Source organism: Pinus tabuliformis, chromosome 8 (assembly GCF_031772625.1).
Source record: "Pinus tabuliformis cultivar Carrire ecotype Pingquan chromosome 8, CPIR1, whole genome shotgun sequence".
Taxonomy (NCBI): Eukaryota; Viridiplantae; Streptophyta; class Pinopsida; order Pinales; family Pinaceae; genus Pinus; species Pinus tabuliformis.
This window is the reverse complement of record NC_142294.1, coordinates 1,075,531,005-1,075,552,889: the sequence shown is the minus strand read 5'-3', so window position 1 is coordinate 1,075,552,889 and position 21,885 is coordinate 1,075,531,005.

The following is a 21,885-nucleotide window of genomic DNA, read 5'->3' as shown; positions in this document are numbered from 1 at the left end:
CATATCTCTTTTCCATTTGTGACTACGGGTGAAATTTCTCGAGCTGAGGGCCATGGATATGATTTGGGATCAAATCTAAGCGTTCACGCTAGGTAAGCTCCCTTCACAACGCAGCTAAAATCTCCAACACCATTTTATGATCTCCACGCTTTTAAAATCAAAGTTTATATGGGGAGTAAAAAACTATTTTACTTGATTCCGTTCTCTTTTAATTGATGTTCCCATGCAGGTGATGATACAATTCAGTAGCATTGAAGGCAGAAAGTAGAGGATTAATTCAAGCAGAACCAAAACAAGCTGTTGATACCCCTGCTGCAGGTTATTAAAAGAGGTGTTGGATGTCGAGTCCTTTAACAGGTTACTATATCCGGGATATCTTACTGCAGGTTATTAAAAGAGTTTTTGGATGTCAAATCGTTTAATGCGTTACTATATCCCGGGATATCTTACTGCAGGTTATGAAAAGAGTTTTGGATGTTGAATCCTTTAACGGGTTACTATATCCCGGGATATCTTACTGCAGGTTATTAAAAGAGGTTTTGGATGTTGAATCCTTTAACGGGTTACTATATCCTAGGATATCTATTCTGAGGGTCGATTCAACTAATTCCAACCGAGTACCAAATTAAGGCTGCTCGATTCAATTTCAAATATAAAGCTTTAATGATGTGCAAGTCCAGCAAACGCGTTTGGTAGGAAGAGATGTACTTTGATGCATTTACATATCATTCGTATCATTGTATCATTTTATTAACTATCAATGAAGGAAGCGCCTTCGAACTTATCAATCCAAGTTGGTTTTTAAAGGGTTAACTACTATAATCCTAAAAACCACAGCTAATCTTGAATACAAACAGGGCATTGGTGAATTTTCCAGCCCAATACACCTGTAAGTTATTTACAATCCATGAAAAATTTACTAAATCAATCTCAAGATCAAGATCAGCGTGACACTAAGATTCGATTAGATGATGAATATAGAGATTTAATCGCATTCTTCTGTTGGTTGCAGGGCTTTCTCGATTAGGTGGTTGGTTTTAGGGCTTTCTCGATTAGGTTGTTGAAAACAAAATTTTGATAATAAAAACATCGATTTACATGTAGTGTATAATATGCGCTTGAGAACTGGATTTGAAAGTAAAAATTTTTAACTATAATAAGCAGTACACGTTTGAAGGTAGAGGAATCTCCAATGCAAAAAATTTCACTTTATTGAAAATTGTAAGACCTTTGGGTGTGTAAATGTGTAAATAAAACAAGAGATTTTATTTACTAAAAATATACAAAAATGATAGAGAATATTTTTTATACCAAATAATTTATTTATTGTTTATTTGAATTTGTATAGGGATAATTTTTCTATATATTCATCGATAAAGAATATACTCTCAAATGTATTATTTTGAAATTGTTTAATTTTTTTAGAAGAGTTATATTACATTTTAAGCTATTTGTTTAGTCTCACAATATACTTATTCATGAGAATATATTAGACAATTTTTTTTCAATAAATAAGATAAATGGAAAAATAGTTCAACTATTAAAAGGAAAAAATATTTATTGATTTTTAATTGTAATATGCTAAGTCAGTCTATACTATTCAATTTATTTTTATCATTTTGACTTCAGTGAGAAGGCATAAATTCAAGGAAGCATCAAAAAAATTGTTAATACATATTTTTATGGCAAGATTTTATGTGGTGATGGAATGCAAAGCTCTTGCCTTGTAATTACAAACCTTTCACCTTGATTGATATTTAAACTAGTGAAGTATTTAAATCATGTCTTTCATATTGTTTAAAAAAAAATTGTGAATATATAATTGTTTTAATTGATGGGTTTAAAATTTGTAAAAAACTTTATAGTAATTCAAATTAGTAAAAAACCTTAGATACCAACACACTTGGTTGAAACCATACGGTTAGAAGTAAAATAATTAAGAAAAAAAACATATAAATTTAAATAATTTAATAAATGTCTTACAAAATAAAGATAACTTATCAATTAAGTATTTATTAAGGATATATGATTTTCTTTTTTAGTTTTTACCTACTATTATGTATGTCTCTGTGTGGGGCTTGATCATGGAGATGGATTCCATAGATTATATTATACTAATGATCCATATGATAGGATGTAGATTTCGTCTACTTTTGATTGCCATGTTGGTTTCTCATTGAGGGTCTCTTAGGTACGCACATCCTTTCCCTTATCAGAGGATGGTATCTTAAATGAATTCATGAAACATTTATATGTATAAATAGTGGCATGGCAACAATGAATATTCTAGTTGTGTACACAAAGATTTCACTTGCTTCATGTGAAATTGCATTGCAAACGTTTGGCTTTCTTTTTTAGAAAATGTCGTCATTATAGTTTTGCAAGTTGGCTAAATTTACTTCAAATGGATGCTTTCTGGAAGTAGTAATTCAACAATTGACCCACTAATTGTAATGTAGAACATTTGAATACATTTATTTGCTGGAACTTGGAAAAGAATGCGAAAATAGGTAATTAGATGCCATAATTAGTTATCCAAACTTGAGCTCGCTTGATATCTAAGATTAATAACTGGAGGGTACTCAAAGATTAGTCCAAACTGCCAATGAAAGAGTCATTGTCTGAAAGACCCCATGTAAAATTGTTGTTAGAGAAGATCATGAATAGAAAATGCAGAGACCATAGAATGTTCAAGATATTATTTTAAGACTGTTTCCAACAGTGAAAAAGACACAAAACATATACTACAATGAAATGTCCATTATGGAGCCTCTTGCTTATGTCTTGGCTCTACTTTCTTCCATATCCTTGCATCGACTCGAACTAAACAAAGAGTTTTTAAAATAGTCTTCGAGACAATTGAGAGGTGGTATACTGCAACTTTATGATTTTGAATTTAAATTTAAAACTAAAAAATACTTCCACATCACATTTAATAATTAAACTACCTTGTCAACTCACCATATCACTTACTCAACCATTTGGAAATTGTAGTAGTGATCCTAACAAATATTGCTTTAGAATAAGGGGTTGACAGAAAATGGATGACCAAAATATGGGAGGAAGAGGATACTGGAAAGGTGCCAAGACTATCAATATCATACATGCATACATTTGGATAACATAATTTTAAGGACTCTTCATTCTGGTGGATAATTCTCATCGTTCTCCCACTGCTGATTGTTAAATAATGGATACATTAAAAAGATATATTTTGGAATCAATTCAAGAAAAGTATGACCTCAATAACTCTATCCAATAGGAACTGTAACCGATAGTAACTATAACCAATGAGAACTATTACTACAGTTACTATAGATGACAAGAAATTTGATCAATGAATGAATACAATGATTATAGGTCATTGGTCATAATAGTTCTCTAATCAAGAAATTTCCTATAACTATGAGTAATAAACATTGATTATAGTTATTGTGAGTCAATGTTCCTAACTAACAAAGGAATTATTCCCTAGAACTATGACTAAAAAAAAGGTCCTAGTTTAATTTCATAGTCAAAGCTCCCACATCATAATTCTTGTGGTCATGATTCTTGTAAAATGAATTAAAAGTTCCTAATTTACAAGGGAAATATGAACAAAAAAGGAATGATTCCTAAGGTCATAGTTCATGAGGGTCAAATTTCTTGAGGTCATAGTTATTATGCGCCATAGTTTGTAAGGGTTAAAGTTCTCAAGTTCATAGTTCTTGTATGTCATAGTTACTATGGTCATATTTATCATGGGTCGTATTTTCTATTGGTTAGAGATTCCAATGATAAGAAAGCTCATAAAATTTCTTCAATGGGAGTCGATGAAGTGCTTGTTGGAAAATGAGAGAGAGAGGGAAATATAAATAGAGAGAGAGAGAGAGAGAGAGAGAGAGAGAGAGAGAGAGAGAGAGTAGAAAATGTGTAAATAGAAATAGAGAGATAGAGAGTGTTGGGAATAAATTAGTCATAATGGTATAAATGACAATTACATCCATACGATTCCATTCCATCAAATTCTACAATACTAGGGTTTTCAAATTCCATAAAAGTAGGGTTTTCAAATTGCACAAAATTAAGGTCTTCAAATTTCACTTCAATATACATTGACAAACATCGCCAATCTGTTAAGCAAGGTAAATATGGTTTGTTTACTTACATTGCCTAATTATGCACCCAAATTTGAACTCACTATATTGGAGTTTCCACATTCCACATTCATAGGGTTTTCAAATTCCACAAAGCTAGGGTTTTCATAATGCATAAAGTTAAGGTTTTCAAATTGCCTAATGATATTTCCTAATAATGCACATACACTTTTGAGCCATGCTGAGAAGGTAGCCTAGTTCGGGCCTTATAGAACCTAGAAAACTAGGACCACGTGTGCACTCCTAAGGATATGCACATGTTCTTGTGGGCATGTTTTCCTCATGATAGCCCCATTGTGCTTCTGGGTCATCATTCTTGTGCAAGTTCCCTTAGTTGATTCTCACTAGTTTTTTCAATTATGCTAGGTGTTTTCTCATTAGTCTACATAGTTTATTTCTTTTTCCACATATGAAGTCATTGCCACACATATTTGATTCCACAACCACTTGCCACATGCTTATTTAGAATATACAAGTAGAGTGCTAAGTTATTTCATTATGTCTATTCCCTAATTACAAAAGCCTCCATCATGTTCTGGTTGATTTCTTACACTTGTTTGAGAAAATTTCACATATTTAACTTTATGTATCCATTTATTACTCTTTTATGTTCATATCATCATTCTAGATTGAGCATGGTTTTGAGCACTTCAATAGGTTGTCATCGTTCATTTCTTAAAACCCCTCTATACTTATTTTTCTATCTTCTCATAGGTTTTGTATTCTTTGAGGGGTAAGTTTCTTCCAATTTTGACTTCATTCATATGTAATTTAGGGAATTGTGATACTATTTCTCATCTATAATTTCTCTTGATTCATAATGAATTATTATATTGTTTGTTATCTATCTCAATGCTTTGAGAGTGGAAGAATTACATGAATGAGCTTGTAGGGTCTCTTTTATCAATGGGGCCCAATTTGGAAAATTCGGGTATGAAATCTTCTAGATCCATTTTGAGGCATTAAACCATTTTTTTGGGGTAAAAAAATTATCGCTTGTGCAAGACTCTTTGGTACTAGAAGTTTGATGCAAAATTATGCCTCTTACAAGTCGATCTACCATACTGACTGCCACAGTACAAGTCGATGTCACATTAATCCTTGTTACTCATGCGTATTGGGCTAGCCATGTATGGAATTTAAAAAAGACTTTAGAAGGTCCAAAATTGTAACTCTAATTGAGGGTTGAGAGAGTCAAACCTTTAATATAGTTAGATATTAGTTTATGTTAAATACTAGGCCACTAGGAGGAGTAGGGGTTCCATTTCATGCTATTATATTTTCTTCCATATTTGAGCAAAGTAATTAGGAGTGAGATGTGAGAGAGAAAAGAAAGGGGATTAACAATTTGTAGCAACTTTACAAGGCATAGGTCTTAGGAAACTCTATAGAGAGTACCTCTTTCTTTGTATCTACACATTTTTCCATACTAGAGAATAGAGATCAAAGAAATGTCACCTTCTAGCTAGGTTTCCCCTATAAGGGTTTCCCAAGGAAAAAATTGTGCCTATTTTGGTTAGTGTGTGTATGTATTTTTAGTTTATATTGCTTGCATTTCAACTAATTTATATTTATGCATACAAACAAACAATAAATAATACAAGATCTAAAACGAATTAACATTCACACTAAAAATTTCAATATTTTATTAGATCTATTATTATGAATTGTTCCAATGGAATAACCACGACAATTTACTCATCATCTCCACATCTTGCATGAACCACTAGTGTCTTCTTTACTACCACATGTTACGACGACTAGTTTAACATATTATGTGATTGTATGTTACTTTATGTTTGATGTTCTTTTCTTAATGTCCATGGTTAGGCTTTTATTTCCATTATTCCTATCTTCAAAATGCAACATCCTCAAAGCAAGACAATCCAACAACCACTAATTGGGAGTCAGGCTCAACAATTATCTTGAATTCATTTTGTATTTGAACCCATCATTCATATTAACTGGAATTGCATTTTCAAACTATGCCATGATCACTAGGTTCTTACTTTCATTAATAGTATAAAAATATTTTATTATGAGAATAAAAGACAATCAATACATAAAATAATAATCAAAATTTATTTTCCCACACATTACAACTATTTATTGGTCGTATCTATATTCCCTCACCCTTGTAACACTAAATAAGGTTCCAAATTCCTTATCCTCCCTTAAATGACTATATAAACCTCATTATATCTAAAATGTAATAATAAACCTTTATATTCACATAAAGTTACTTATATTCATGAAGTTATATAATTTCAATTACTTTTGCTTTTTGAATGGTTATACACATCTATCAATAACCAAATTATCCTCATCATAACTTGTCCACAATAGTAAAATTATTATTTATACAAAAATATAAATCACAATAATGATAAATGTAAAAGTATTTCCCAAAAATTTCATATGAAAATATTAACATCTTATATATTAATTTGTTACATGTTTTACTTTTTTGAACTTGTTATAGAATATTTGAATTCATTTTAATCATTCTTCAAAATTGTGGAATGTGCAATTGTCTAACTTTAAAATGTTGTTTTTAAACCATTGCACTAAATTATATCTTTAACAAATATCATATAAAGACATTACAAATTAAATAAAAATAGAAATAAAATAAATCTCATACAAAAATATATTAGTTATAAGTAATTTTGTTTCAATATTTTATTTAATCACTAGATATATAGGAGTTAGATGTTAGACATAAATGTTTTATAAATTCAATTTTTTTTATATAGTAAGTTTGTTTTTATTAATAAAATTACGAACACTTTTTTAGATAAATCATCCTAAATCCATCTTAATCCTGATCTATCAAGCCTCAAGAGGGATCAAATCTCTGGAGATGCAAACCTTTTTTTTTGAGTGCAAAACATGAGGAAAGGTTCTCACCTCCAGATATTTGATCCCTCTTGGCCCTTTATAGATCCAAGGTTAAGATGGATCTAGGCTAGTTATATAATATCTAAATTTGTATCTATGTGTCTCTTTCGTATTCTCTCTCTCTATCTCACCCCCAAAATATAAACACTCTCTCTCCATATCTGTCTATCTCTCTCTCACTCCATCTTCCTTTCCCTCTCTATCTTCCCTTTCTCTCTCCCTCTCTCTCCTCCCTCTCTTCCCTCCCGCTCTCCTCTCTCCCTCACTCTCTTTCCATCTCTCCCTTGTCACTCCCTCTCTCTCTCCACCTTTCTCCCTTTATGCCTTTCTTCTTTCCTCCCTCTCTCCCCCTCCAACTCCCTCTCTCTACCTCTCTACCTCTCCTTCTCTCTATTGAGTCCTATCTCTCTCCCTTTCTCTCCCACCTCCATTTTCCCCCCCACATCACTCTCTCCCTCTCTCTTCACTCTAAATTTGTCACTATCTCACTCCCTCTCTCCTTCTCTCTCTCCCCCCCTTCATCTATGTGTCTCCCTATCTCCCTCTTCTCCTTCTCTCCCTATCTCTCTCTTCTCCTTCTCTCCCTATCTCTCTCCTTTCCTCTTCTCTCTCTTCCCTCCTCTCCTCTCTCCCTCACTCTCTCGCCCTCTATTTCTCTATGTCTTTGTTCTTTCCTCCCACTCTTTCTCCATCCAACTCCATAAATATGTCTCTCCCTCTCTCCTTCTCTCTCTCCCCTCGTTAATAATTGTTGATAATTAAATAAAAAAATTGGAATATATATTCCAAAATAGCTATGCATATTGGCATACCTATTAATAATGACTTTAAAATTATGGAAGCCCTATTCCAGAATAAACACGTCTATTGAATAATTATTACTAATAATTATTTAAAATAAAATTATAATTGAGCTAGTTTTTATAGTTTTTTAAATTTTAGCAACTCAAGATATATGATGTAGTAATTATTTTGATACTTATTATGGATATATACTTATAAGGATTTAAGTTAAAATAAAGTTATAGTTTAGTTAGTTTTGATGCTTATTATGAATTGATGCTTACTTGACCAACTATTTCATTTATATCGTCTCCCTCATAAATAGTAAAAAGAAGTAATATATAAGCTAAACATATATACATTTAAAATAATATGGAAAAATATTCTTAACCACGCAGATTTACTCTCACTTTGCCATGGGTATTCCTACTCTGTAAATAGGCCTTTTTACAATACCATGGGCCAATATCATGGCTTATCAATGCTCCATACCCAAAAAACCATCATTCACTTCATATAACACTTGTTCATATTCCATTTAAAAAATAATAATCAATTTAGTTAAAATGGGAAAATGGCAGTAGTACTTTCAAGATAAATCTCAATCTTTCATTTGTGTATACTACTATAAATATTCTAAAATATTTAGCAAAGGTTAAATATTCTACCATCCACTTAATAATTATTGATAATTAAATTAAAATGCAAGAAACTCAATTCCAAAATAAACACATATCCACAATTTATTCAATTTTTTTTAATTATAAACAAATATTTTAATAATAATATAAATTAAAATAATAATAAATTTTCAAAATGAATAAATACCATAATAATAAATTTTAAGCATCAATATATTTATAGAATACAAAATCATATTTAATATAAATAATAGTTACATAAAAAATACCCCATATAATAATAATAATAATAATAATAATAATAATAAATATTTATTTATATTGAATCATCATTAAAATTTTAATTTTATAAAACCAAAACTATTATAAGTATAAACTTTAAAATTGCAAATGCACATTCAATTTATTGGAAACAATAAAACTAATTTAAATTAAAAAATATTTTTAAACTATATAACATATATATATATATATATATATATAATATATATATATATATATATATATATATATATATATATATATATATATATATATATATATATAATCTTTCGTGATTTTTAGAATAAAAATATCTAAAAGATAGAACATAATATTTATATAACATTATAAATAAAACAAAATCCTCAACATTCTTAATAAAAATGCAAATTAAATTTTAAATATATTAAAATTTATATAAATTTTTAAAATTTAAATAATATTTCAAAAATAATTTTCATTTAAATTAAAGTATAATCTTAAATGTTTAAATAATTTTGAAATTAATAAAAAATAAGATTAAAAATAAAATATTTATAATATAATAAATATACAAAATATGAAATATTTATGTATTATGCATTGAACAAAACATATTTCATTAGTTTATGGAATATTCTAATACAAATTAATGGTGATATATGATATACTTTTGAGGTGTAGTTTCATTAGTTAGTATCTGATGTAGTGCTAGTTTAGGTTCAAACTTCATGGGAAGAATGATAATGAAAGCTACTTTGGGCGAATTAAACTTCTGAAGAGACATCCCATTGTGGGTGACAATTAACATTTTTCCATAAAAAAATAAAAAAAAAACTATATTTATTTTTAAAATTTCTAAAAAAAATGAAATAAAAACACCCAATTTATTTTAGCATCATTTTCAAAACATTAATATAATTCAAAGTTAATAAAAAACATTAGAAAGTAAAAAAATGTATATGAAAAAATTCACAATTATACTGACCTCATACACATAGGATAAAAGGTTAATTTCAAAACTTCACATAAAAGACTTAGAATACATATTAAATATTGCATTGCATGCACAATATAGAAGCTCAAATGACCATGATAATGATTAGCAATAAATAATGGTTATCAAACTCTAGCCATAAATCATAAAAAACTTCAAAGTATAAAAAAATATTGGTTTAACCTTTAAAAAAAACTTTAAAGGTATCTAATAATATCCCTTCATTACTCAAATAATTTTAAAAGAGACATTTATAAGAGACTATTGTTTTTATTATTTATTTGAAGATAAGTTTTTTTAATAATTTTCATTGGTACTCATGTTTTTTGTTATAATTAAAATTGATTTTCCAAGAGATCTTTTGAAATCCACTGGCTACTTCAAAAGAAATGTTATTGAATACATTGAAAATATGTAAATAGACTAAATGTGACTATTCAAAAGAGTACCTACTACAACACAACATAACCACACCAACCTTATCACAAATCACACCAACATTATCTCAACTTTGGGACATTTAAATCCACCTTCTTGAAATGGTCAAGAAAATTGATGTTTCCACCAGTGTTGATAATATCGACGATATTCAGAAATATCGTGATATTTTCGGTGAGCCGATATATCGCGATATTTTCGGCTTTTGAAAATATCGCGCGATTTCCGAAATATCGCCGATATTTTGGAAAATATCGCACGACAATCGAAAATATTGCCCGGTGACTGTAAAAAATTTATGCACGGCCTATAAAAATCCGATTTTGGTTTTTTCTCATATCATTTTCATTTCTGATTGCTGGAGAAGGAAGGGGAGAACTATGTGGTTGCTGCCAAGGAGGGTTTGAGCATTCTAGGCCCTAGTATTGATATGCTATTCATGGTAATGTTAAATTCTTAAAGTAAAAGTGACATTCTCCTTAATCTTCATTTTCATCCTTTTATTTAAATTTTTAACATTACCATGAAATGACTCAGGATGTTTGAGAGTGGTTTCGGCCTCATTGGATTTCATATAGAGAAAGTAGAATTTTAGATTTCATTCAAAATGCACAGACTTATCAGTTTGTTAGGATTTGAGGATTGGGAGATTGTAATGTTTCCAGGTGACACCACCTGCCCGGGCTACCCCTGCCACCAATAGAGGACGTGGTCTACCTCCTATAACTCCTACTTCTAGTTCTTCAGCTTCTAGAGCATAGCAAACTCCATTGCCAACTCCACCAGCACCACCATCTACATCTAGAGGGAAAGGGAAAGCTGTGGCATGTTCTCGCAAGAGGGGCAGAGGAAACCAATAGGATTAGACTTTAGTTATTTTCTTATGTGCTTGTAAGTTGTACATGAACAATGAACATTGAATATTCAAGAATCAAGACCAAGCATATCACATTCTAATTTCTAAATAGTAAATTTTGATTCTATTTATTTTTTTAAAGTGAACTATGAACTTTGAGAAGTAATTATATTTTAATTTAATTAGATAAGCTGCAACCTGCAATTTAATATGGATAAAAAACTATATTTTGGTAGCAAGAGGAGGAGGACTCAACAAGGGCAGCAAGAGGAGGACTCGGAGTCAGAGGAGCAACAACACTCAGAGGAGGAGCAGGAGGACACTGCGGGAGCATCAACATCAACACCATCTACTATAGATATAGGAGAGCATAGCCCCATACCTAGCACTCATTATTTGACATTAGGTGCAGAGGCAGGGTCAGGGCCTCCTACTACTACGGGCAGGCCTGGCAAACAACCCATCATGTTTTCCCGTAAAAGGGGGAGAGGGAAGTGATTTTAGATAGATAGCTGCTAGTTTTACTTGTTGTGCTACATATAAATCATGATGATGAGATACTTTTATATATGTGATGTTATTTTGTATTGGTTCTCCACATTTGAGTCCTTGAATGGACAATTATCAAGGATCAGCAGGATTTGGTATCGCCTTTGATGTATCATTTCTATTTGAAATCATATATATTAGTGTTTTCTTCATATTTATGTGCCAATGTGTTTATTTCATGTTGTTATTGCTTTTATGTTTAAAAATCTAAAAAAATGAATATATTATGCATTTTTTATGCTTGTCGATATTTGCCGATATTTTACCGATATTTTCGCCAATATTGGACCCTCACCGATATTTTCCCAATACCGATATTATCAACACTGGTTTCCACATTTGTTGGTAGTTGCTTCTATGGAATATTTGGTTTAGTGAAATGGTCAAGAAAATTGATGTTTCCACATTTGTTGGCTATTTCTTCCATGGAAAATTCGGTTTAGTGAAATGGTAAAAATTTTGGCGTTACCACATTCGTTGGCCATTTCCTAAATTTGGTTGATAACTGAGACTATATGATACAATCAAGAAGTTTAGAGATTCAACCCACAAATTAAAATCTATACAATTACTCTATGGGCAATGTTGATCGAGATTAGTAAAATTGTTAAAGTAATATGAGAAAAGGTGGAACCATAAGAACCAAGATAATGAAAAATAACCTTTCCTGATGAGATCCTATTCCAAAACCATTGAAGTAGCTTACATTTATATACAATTTTATACTAGGATAATCGTCTACTCTTTGCAGTAATGAAACTTGCATGTAATTTTTTTTTTTTAAACATAAATTTTTTAGATAAATTGTAAAAAATAAAATTTTAATTACCCTCCAATAAATCAATCATTCCCATATATATGTATATAAGTAAGTCAATGGATAGTAATTAAATTGGAAAAAATGAAACTCTACACTTTCCCTACACAGAGTCGCTTGGTGGAGGTGCAAAGGTTGGCTCATGTTTATGCTAGATTCAGAGCATTTCAATTTTTTTAAAGGGGTAGGAGACAACTACATTGTGGTGCACATAAAACTTGAGAATTTGAAAATGAAATGTTGGTAGATGACCATATCTTATGTTTCCGGATGACCATTTGTCATGGATGTCCTTGATTTCAATTAACTATCCGAGTGACAGAGTCTGAATGACTCTACAGTGGATAGCATCATGCTTTCTACCTTCTCGTTCTTGTACCACGTTAAAGTTATGGGCAGGGTTTTCGGCGGTAAAGTTTCCGACCACAAACAATTTCCAACGTCCATCTATGTAAACGGAGGCCGAGAGGTGGGCCCGAGCAGGCCACCTAAGCGGATGTCAAGAACCTGCAATCGAGATAAGGGTTGGCAATTATAAGTATTACAGTATGTTGCATCAACAATATTAGCTTAGTAATAACATAAAATGTCTCATAATGCTTAGACTCCAAGATAATTATAGACTCACCTAAAGTGGAATTTGGATTTGTTAGAAAAATAATGTCTCTCACTTTCACATCACCTTGCACACTGGAGTCTAAAGCGTCCACATTTATGTGAAACATAAGGTTGAGACTAACATTCCCACACTCATGCGTCATTTATACTATATAAAACACTAACCCATGGGAATAGAGTAATTTGATTGGAGAAATTTTTATTTATTCAATAAAAATAATAGACATGACTTTTCTTATTTGTCTAAATGAAATTGTTTTTTGTTTGATTTTGAGAGTTTTTATGTACTTTCTTTAGTGTTGATAGGTTGTTAATAGATTTTAACTATTATAAAATTAATTAATTTATTAGTTTATTAGAAAATGGATTTAAATCTCAAATGTGTGGCTACCTAGTCTATGAAGCATTCAATACATCTATATAACTTGAATATGACAGCAACTTAATATGGGGATACTAGGTATTAGGGTGTAGTTATTTATTGAAAGATTATGAATCTCTTCGAAATACATGCCTTGCACATTATTATTACTTTAAATATTTGAAAATTGAGATCAAACTCTCTAAAATTTTAAATTTCTTCAAAATAAATAATTATTACTATTATTGTTGTTATTACTTGATATGTCTCAAAGTGAAGAACCAAAATATTTGAGCACATTTTTAAAAAATCAACCTAAGTTGTAAAAAAATTTAAATTACATAAATATATAATTATATAATATTATCAATTAATTTAACTAACAAAATAAATAAATTTAATTTTTGTAAAATAAAATAATATAAAATATAATATTAATAAAACTTATATTAATAAAAACACAAATAATTGAAAAAAATAAAATAAAAAATTCTTACCTTACCCATCAAATTTACCATTGCTGGATGTCTCTCTGTGGCTAATAAAGTGCACACGGTAATTAAAAGATGTTGAAAGCCCGCCATAGATATACCTATACTATTTCACTTTAACAGATCCTATTTCGAACTTGAACTTTAAAAGGCCCTTTGTAAGAGTTAAGATAACGTTATCGTAACGAGAGAGAGAAAGTTTGAAATACAGCTGTCTTTATGTTTTGATCAACCTATCATTTAAGTTTAGCTTAAATATATTGTAATTATATAATGATAAATTATAAATAGTAGTCATAATATTTTTATTATTTATGTTTTATTTACGTTTTAAATAAAATGCAAGTTTATAAAAAAAAAATATTATTATTATTTGTTAAGGACATTAGTGATTTATAGATCGTTTTGATATTACTACTTATATATGTTTAGAAATTATAAACGAAGCTGATATTATTATTCATGCATCTTTAAATTTTAGATGTAATTGATAGTATTTATTTTACAAGTTTAGATAAAACTATGTTATTATTGTTATTATACGTTTGGATGTGATTTATTATATTTAAGATTTTATTTTAATATTTCTCATTTTTATTATTATTTTTTATAAATATTTGTGGCTTGAATAGTTATTATAAGATTTTGTATTTTTTTCTTTTGCGTATTATTAACTTTTTTTTGGTTTCTCATTTCTTTCTTTTGATTTGTTCAGTTAAGGAATTGTACAGTAATAAAATAAGAATAGAACCCCTTTTTTGAAGTCTAATAGTTAACATGTTTTGATAGTTGTTTAAGGTTGGTGTCTCTCTAATTTACTTATCTCTCTAATGGTACATTAATACTATAGGAATGAATCCCCTTATGTTTTATGGGGCCTTATATAACATGTCTTAATAGTTGTTTAAGATTCTAAGGGTCTATGCTATTTAGTGACTTGAATTTCAATGATAGTTAGGGATTTTGACCCTTTAGTGTCTTCTTGAAAGATAGAACATGTGACTAGCACCACATGTGCGATTAATGCGAATTATGTGCATCTTATTCTTAATGGTGGTCAAAGCATAGTTTAATCTTTAAGAGGCATAGCATTCTCATATGAAGCTCAATTGCGGTGACCTTTGGATAATTTGAAATCTTTGGATGATACAAGGAACATTTTGTAACATCCCATTACGTGTTAAAACCTCAAAGTTGAACATGACTAACATTGGGTAGAGTAAAACAAAGCTTGAGCAAAAAACGATGAGGGTTTCTTGGAGCTCTGCAACCCTAATAGTCACGCGGCCATGAGGTAGGCAGCGCGGAAAACCAAAAAAACAAGCGAACAAGAGGCACTGAAAACAAGCGGACAAGAGGCATAGAAATGACAGAGGAAGTCAGGAGGGGAGAGATCCCCTCCTATAGAGATGCAGTGGTAGGAGAGGGAACAAGTAACAGCAAACCGGAGGAGGAGATAAGGACACCAGGACCAGTCCTCGGAGCAAGATGGCAGGCAGGAAGCAAAGGAAATGCTTACCATGTGCAACAGAAAAACTGAGATTTGTTATTCCTATGAACAAACTCGAGCGCTATAGAAGTTACATGAAGGACCATGCATTAATATGCAAGTTCATCGGTGTCTGGCCGTCAGAGAAAGACCTAACAAGATGGATACAACAGAAATGGCAACCCCAAGGCCACATAGAGTTGAAGCTAGGTGCACGTGGCTTCTTTACGGTAATCTTCTCAAACCTGCAAGATAAAGAAAGAGTGTTTGAAAATGGTCCATATTTTCATAATAATGTAGGTTTATTTATGAGGTACTGGGAGGAATGTTATAACCCTGATACAGAAAAATTCCTAGCAGCGCCAGTGTGGGTAAGAATGTTTGGATTACCCATGGATTTTTGGGATCCAGAGATCCTAGAAGGAATAGGGAATACCATAGGCAACTTTGTCAAAATAGCTGAATCAACCAAGAAAGGAAGATATACATCCTATGCAAGAATCTGCGTATATATGAACATAGCGAACCCTATCCCAGGGGCAGTAGAACTAGAATACCACGAAGAGGTGTGGTAGCAGGCACTAGACTATGAACACATCCCTTTCAGATGCAGAAAATGCCACGAATATGGGCACCTCTACAAGGAATGCCCCCTAAATGTCAAAGAGGAAGAACGGAATACCAAGCAACAGAGGAAAAGTACAGAAGATAATGATGGGTTCCAAGAGATAAAAAAAAGGAAAAAACCTACAAAGGAAACCCCTAAGGACGGAAGAAAAGAACAACCAGTCAAAACAAATAAGGCAAATCAGTTTGAAATCCTACAGGTAGAAGAAGAAGATTCAAAGATCCGAGTAATGGATTATCAGGAGGAAAAAGAACAGGAAAGCAGACCAAATCAAGACACAAACAACACTAAACAAAAAACCCAAAGAGAAACAGGGGAAAAGGTAGGAAAAGAAAAGGAGGATAAACTGGAAAATGAAGTAATGGAAATAGATATCAGCAAAGGGGAAGACCCAACAACAGAAGAAGAAATTCTGAGGAAACTTCTAGAAAAATGGAGACACTTGGATGAAAGGTTTATCCCAGAAGAGGATAAAAAATTATACAAGGAAATCTTCCAAAAATATAAAGAAAAACAAGATCAAGGAAACACAGGAATGAATGAGCAACTAGGCATACAACTTGAAAATAACCAAGAACAACAAAGTAAAGGGAAAGGAGGGAAAAAAGAGGAAGAAAGAATCTTTAGGAGTCAATACAAGTCATAAGAGAAATGCTAGTTAATAGGGAAGAGTAGTACTGCTCTCAGTAGTCTTCCACCAAACAACCCCACCTAACCAATGATTCTTACATCCTGGAACATTAGGGGTCTCAATAGCAAAGGTAAGCAGAGATACCTAGCAGAAAGGATTAAAAGAGAAAAACCCCAAATTATGTTGCTACAAGAAACAAAAATAACAGGGGGGAAAATGGAGGAGATTCTAAAAAAAATCAAACCTACTTATGAATGTATGACAATTGATGCAAAATGTAGCACGGGGGGAATTGCAATCTTGTGGAACCCTACAAAAGTTACTGTAGACTACAGTTGGGTGGCGGAAGCCCCGCGTAACGGTTTTTAGACACAAAACCCGAAATTTTGGGTAGAGATAGGGTAAAGACTCCACGGGATGCGTGGAGCATGAGTTGTAATAAGTCAAGTCAAAGGGTTGTCTGCCCAAAGATAATGTAAAGAAATGTAAGTTGAGTCAGCCTGCCTATGGCTCGCGGACCATGGAAATGTATAAATAGAGCGAGGCTCTATGGTTATGAAGTAGCTCATTTTTTGGCATTATTCTAAATGGTAATGGGTTTGAGGAGCGAATTCTTGAAGCGTTTGTAAGTCTGAGTCAGGGGTGTTGGTAAGTAGATAGAGGCTCTGCAGCTGTGTGCACAGAGGCCTAGTAGAGTCCGCAGCTGTATGCGCGGACCCCTGCAGCGGAGTGCGCAGGGCGGATCTAGATGTATTGGTGAAAGAATTGAATAAAGATATGTTGATTCTGAAATTCTGTGTTAAATTTGAATTATTGCGGATCTGGCTAAATTGGGGGTAGTATAGTTGTTTGATCTACGTGTGTATGCTTAGGATATGAGTTTGTGCAAATCTGTATCTTTTCTAAGTACGCGAACTAGTTATTTCTGTTAAATGTCTGCTTAAAGACCATAAGAATTAGGTCTAATCTATAATAACTCATTAAGTAATTAGTATTGAGGGATAGCCCTGTTTCGGATCTTCGCAGAAGCAGAGTAGCGCGAGGCTACCAAATGGTGCGTGAAACCTCTAGACCACATCAAGACATCTCTAGGGTGCGGAAACCTGGTTCCAGCACCCTCCCCTGCTACCTCGGGTGAGACTTCAGTCCACGCTCCATGGGCTGTTGCTAAAAGGGCCGGTAGCTGTGGGATTTGTTTGGCTAAATAACTCTTCCCAATCTGGGTCAGGCCGATATAAGCCAACAAATGGTTCCATTGCCAGGATTGGGATCTGCCTAAGGGGTGTCTGATGTCGTAACACTGGAATCCTACAAAGAAAGAGCTTGAAGATTGGCTGGATCAGAAGCTTCACGAGTTCGTGGTTCACAGATATCGGAGGAAGGGTGGTTGGATTGTTACATATAAACTGATATCCATGAAATCTTCTTTGTGACATTACCAATAGAATTATACGAGTGGATCGCGAGGCTAGCCGACAGTGTGGGAAGGTGTAGACTAGATCAACCTATTATGTGGACCCTAGAACTGGTGCGCAGGCTAGAAGCCACTGAAGATAAAATCGCACACACAGTAGATCATTGGTTGGATCAAGTAATAGGAGGATTTATCACTTAGTTCGCGATAGATACAACCGTGAGTTATAGAGAACAATCCTCTGATTTCTATCTCCCGAGAGAGCGAGGAGGAGCTCGCGAGGTTCTCACCGAGAAGTGCAGTCTGGTTGATTAAGGAGCACTTCCCACTGATACCACCTTCATCCATGCCACCACCTGTTTCACCTACATCAACCCCACCTACACTAAAACCACCCCAACCTCCACCACCAAAAGTTAGGATGGCGAGCGCAGTCCAGTTGCCGATATTTAAAGGTGTAGGAAAAGAGGAACCAGGCCGGTTCTGATTTGTGATAAGGTCCGTATGGGATGCTCAAGGCATCACAGAGGATAACATCAAGAAGGCTACCTTAGTTAGTGCACTAGAGGACCGCGCATTGACATAGTACATGAAATACTCAAGCGATCACCCGAATGCGGGGATAGCAGCAATTCAGGACACGTTAAACAAAGAATTTGGTCGACCAAAATCAGAAGCACAGTCGGTTATTGGGTTTAAGGAAATCACGATGATGCCTGCTAAAACCCCGTGGGATTTGGATCAAAGACTGAAAAGTACCATCCCCGAGGCGAACATGACACTTTCAGATGCGCAACACTGTGCTTGGTTTGTGGCATCATTGACACCATATCTGAGGATGGCTCTGTCACAACAGAAGATCTCAACCCAAGCTAAAGCATTGGATATCGCAATGAGGTTGCATGAAACTCCAATACAGGATCCAGGGTTGGTAGTACAGTAAATCCAAGCACAAATACAAAACCTATGTCTAGAAATGCAAAGCTTGAAACAAGGGCAGGTGCCTCGGTTATAAGTACGGGAAGAGGCACGTGGTGTATCAACTGTAAGGGCCAGGGCCATGATAAGGATCACTGCCTGATCTTCACGAACTATGTAACAGTGGGAGGACCAATACCGTTGCGATCAACGGGACAAGCTGGGCTAGGCGTCGTGACCGCACTATGGTGCGCAATCTGTCAGGTGGGAGGAAAGCATGCCACAGACAATTGTCAACTATTGAAGAACCTAAGATAACCCCCCCCACCCCCCCAACAATTATTTTGCAACTTCTGTAGGACGATGGGCCAAGATGAAAGAAATTGCCGCAGTTACGAGATGTTGATGGATCAAACACTTGCTTATAGGATGCAAATGGAGGCGCGCACACAGAATCCCGCTGCAACACTTGCGCGAGGAGGATTCCAAGAATGCAAACGGGGCCGCGGGGGAATGGGACCTAGACGGGGATGAGGACAATTGATCTGCTATAATTGTGGAGAACCAGGGCATTATGCGCGTGATTGCACGAACCTAACTAAAGCCTGTTGCCCGTACTGTTACCAATTTGATCATGAAGCAGTCGATTGCCCCACGTTGATTGCTGAGATCCGAGAAAAGGGGGTGCTTCTGGCTAACCCTACTCAGAACGTCCAATGATGAAGGCTGAGCCATGCGTGGAAGATCCTAACAAGAATATGATGCTCAGAAGTGGCATCGATACAGGGGAAGAAACTTGAGGAGGATACATGGGTCTATAAGGCCCCCTCAAAACAACTAGAATTTGATTTGGAGCGTGTGAAGGAAACCTTTATGGAAGCTAAGAAGAACTTTGCGGAAGCTTCTACTTCAGGTAGCAAGGATCAACTAGGACTGGAAAAGGATACTTCTATGCTAACCACCTTCTTAAAGGCATGCATGACGTTACTCAGGGATGCTAAAGTAGTGAAGGGACTGCAAGAACTGATAACTAGATGTGCAGGAGCAGACGAACTGCGAATGATTCACAAGTTAGGCAAACATGCTTTACACACCAGGGGGGAAATGCGACTGACTGTCCAGATAGGAGACTATGAGATGGACCAGGTCATTTTGGATTTGGGGTCCGACGTGAATGTCCTACTGAAACAGACTTGGGAGCGCATGGGCAGGCCCGCACTGTAATGGTCCCTGATCCAATTGCGGATGGGTAACCAACAAAATATATTTCCCATGGGAAGACTGCAAGGGGTTACAGTAGACATCAACGACGCTATCACATAAACCAATTTTGAGGTCATAGAAATTATGGATGATAGTAACCCATATCCCGCATTGTTAGGGATAGATTGGGCAACAGATATCAATGGAGTCATTAACGTCAAGAAACAAAAAATGATATTCGAAAAGAAATCTCTGCGCGTAGTGGTTCCCTTGGATCCAGCTGAGGGGGCGTGCTATACTGAGCCAGTGCGCGACGAAGACAGTGATGGTGAATTGGACTGTATCTACCAGATCACAATGCAAGATCAAGACCAAGGAAATCTAACAGCGGACGGGAGACTCTCATGGGACCGTGATAGTTTTTTCATGTCGGAATCAGATGAAGAGATTGAGTGATGGCAGAACCGACTGCATGAAGTGACCACACTAAATTGTAACAGGATGGTAACAATAGGAGCAAAGGAGCAGCCAATTGATGAGATTTCCTTGGAACCAGTCGATCAGTGCGAATCGACGAAGCTGAGACCAAACCCATCATAAGTATTCACGGTGGCACCACGCCCAACCATTGCTTCAAGAAAGGCTGCATCCCCGAATATGCGAAGGAAGTGGTGCAGAGGTCGAAGGCAGGCGCGTGCACCGATTGGAGTGCAAAACGGGGTAAGCATCCATCGCCAACATAGGCTGCAGGTGTATGTTGTGTAACCACCCAACCAGCTTAGAATTAGCAACCCAAATCCACCCTAGCAAACCATTTCGCCAGTGGCCGACGACAAGGTCAGCAGGGAACCAGGGGAAGCACACACAACAACCGCCTGATAAAGCAACCCAATGGGAAGTTGTGGATACCGCAGGTTCAATGGGCCTATAATAGAAGGTAGAAGGAAGCCCAAAAGAATTAGGGTAACTGCAAGCCCCGCGACATCAACAAACCATGGGCATAGCCAAGAAAGCAAAGTGTGCTAAGAAGGGAAGGACTCAGCAAGATGGCACGTAGCAATGCCCACGGAAACTGCACCAATCAGCACATAAGGAGACTAGGCCCGGTCGGGTATCCTGCAGGACGAGAATGAGATGAGACCCTGCCATCATGGCTGTGCCCGCACCTACGGAAGAACATATCCCACACAATGGCGCATAACGAAAGAACGGCTACCCAGGCACTCGAGAGGTGTTCGTAGCCCGGGCTAGCAGGGATGTTAAGGAATTGCACAGGAGGTGTGACCACCTGACTAGCTATAGAAAATCCAGTCTCAGTGCCCCAAGAAGTTGAAAGAAGGCACAGAACTATAAACAAGTCTGTGGGAAGCCGGTGTGGCCAAAAGGTTCTCTACTACGTCGTTCAGTCCCCAAGATCGCAACTGTGCCCAGGGGACTGAACTACCATGAGGAAAGGTCAAAAGGTGACTGTTAACACCACGGGTCCTGACAGGAAGTTTAAGTTATGGCAGGGAGGAGTGGGCGACGGGTCATTAAGACGGGAGTTCCGAGTTAGATCCGACAAGATCTGCCGTTTTAACATGGGTACTAAACTGGAAATTGAGGGAAGGGATATTTTCAAACTTACCTACTTATCTTATAGCCTGTGGATGACACTGGACTATTGGCGCTTTGAACCGGTGAAGAGCAGCAAGCACTCGGCTACTAGGCACCCCATGAGTACCATGGCCAGAACCCGAGCACGGTTTGTGGAGGAACTACAGCTAAATCAAGA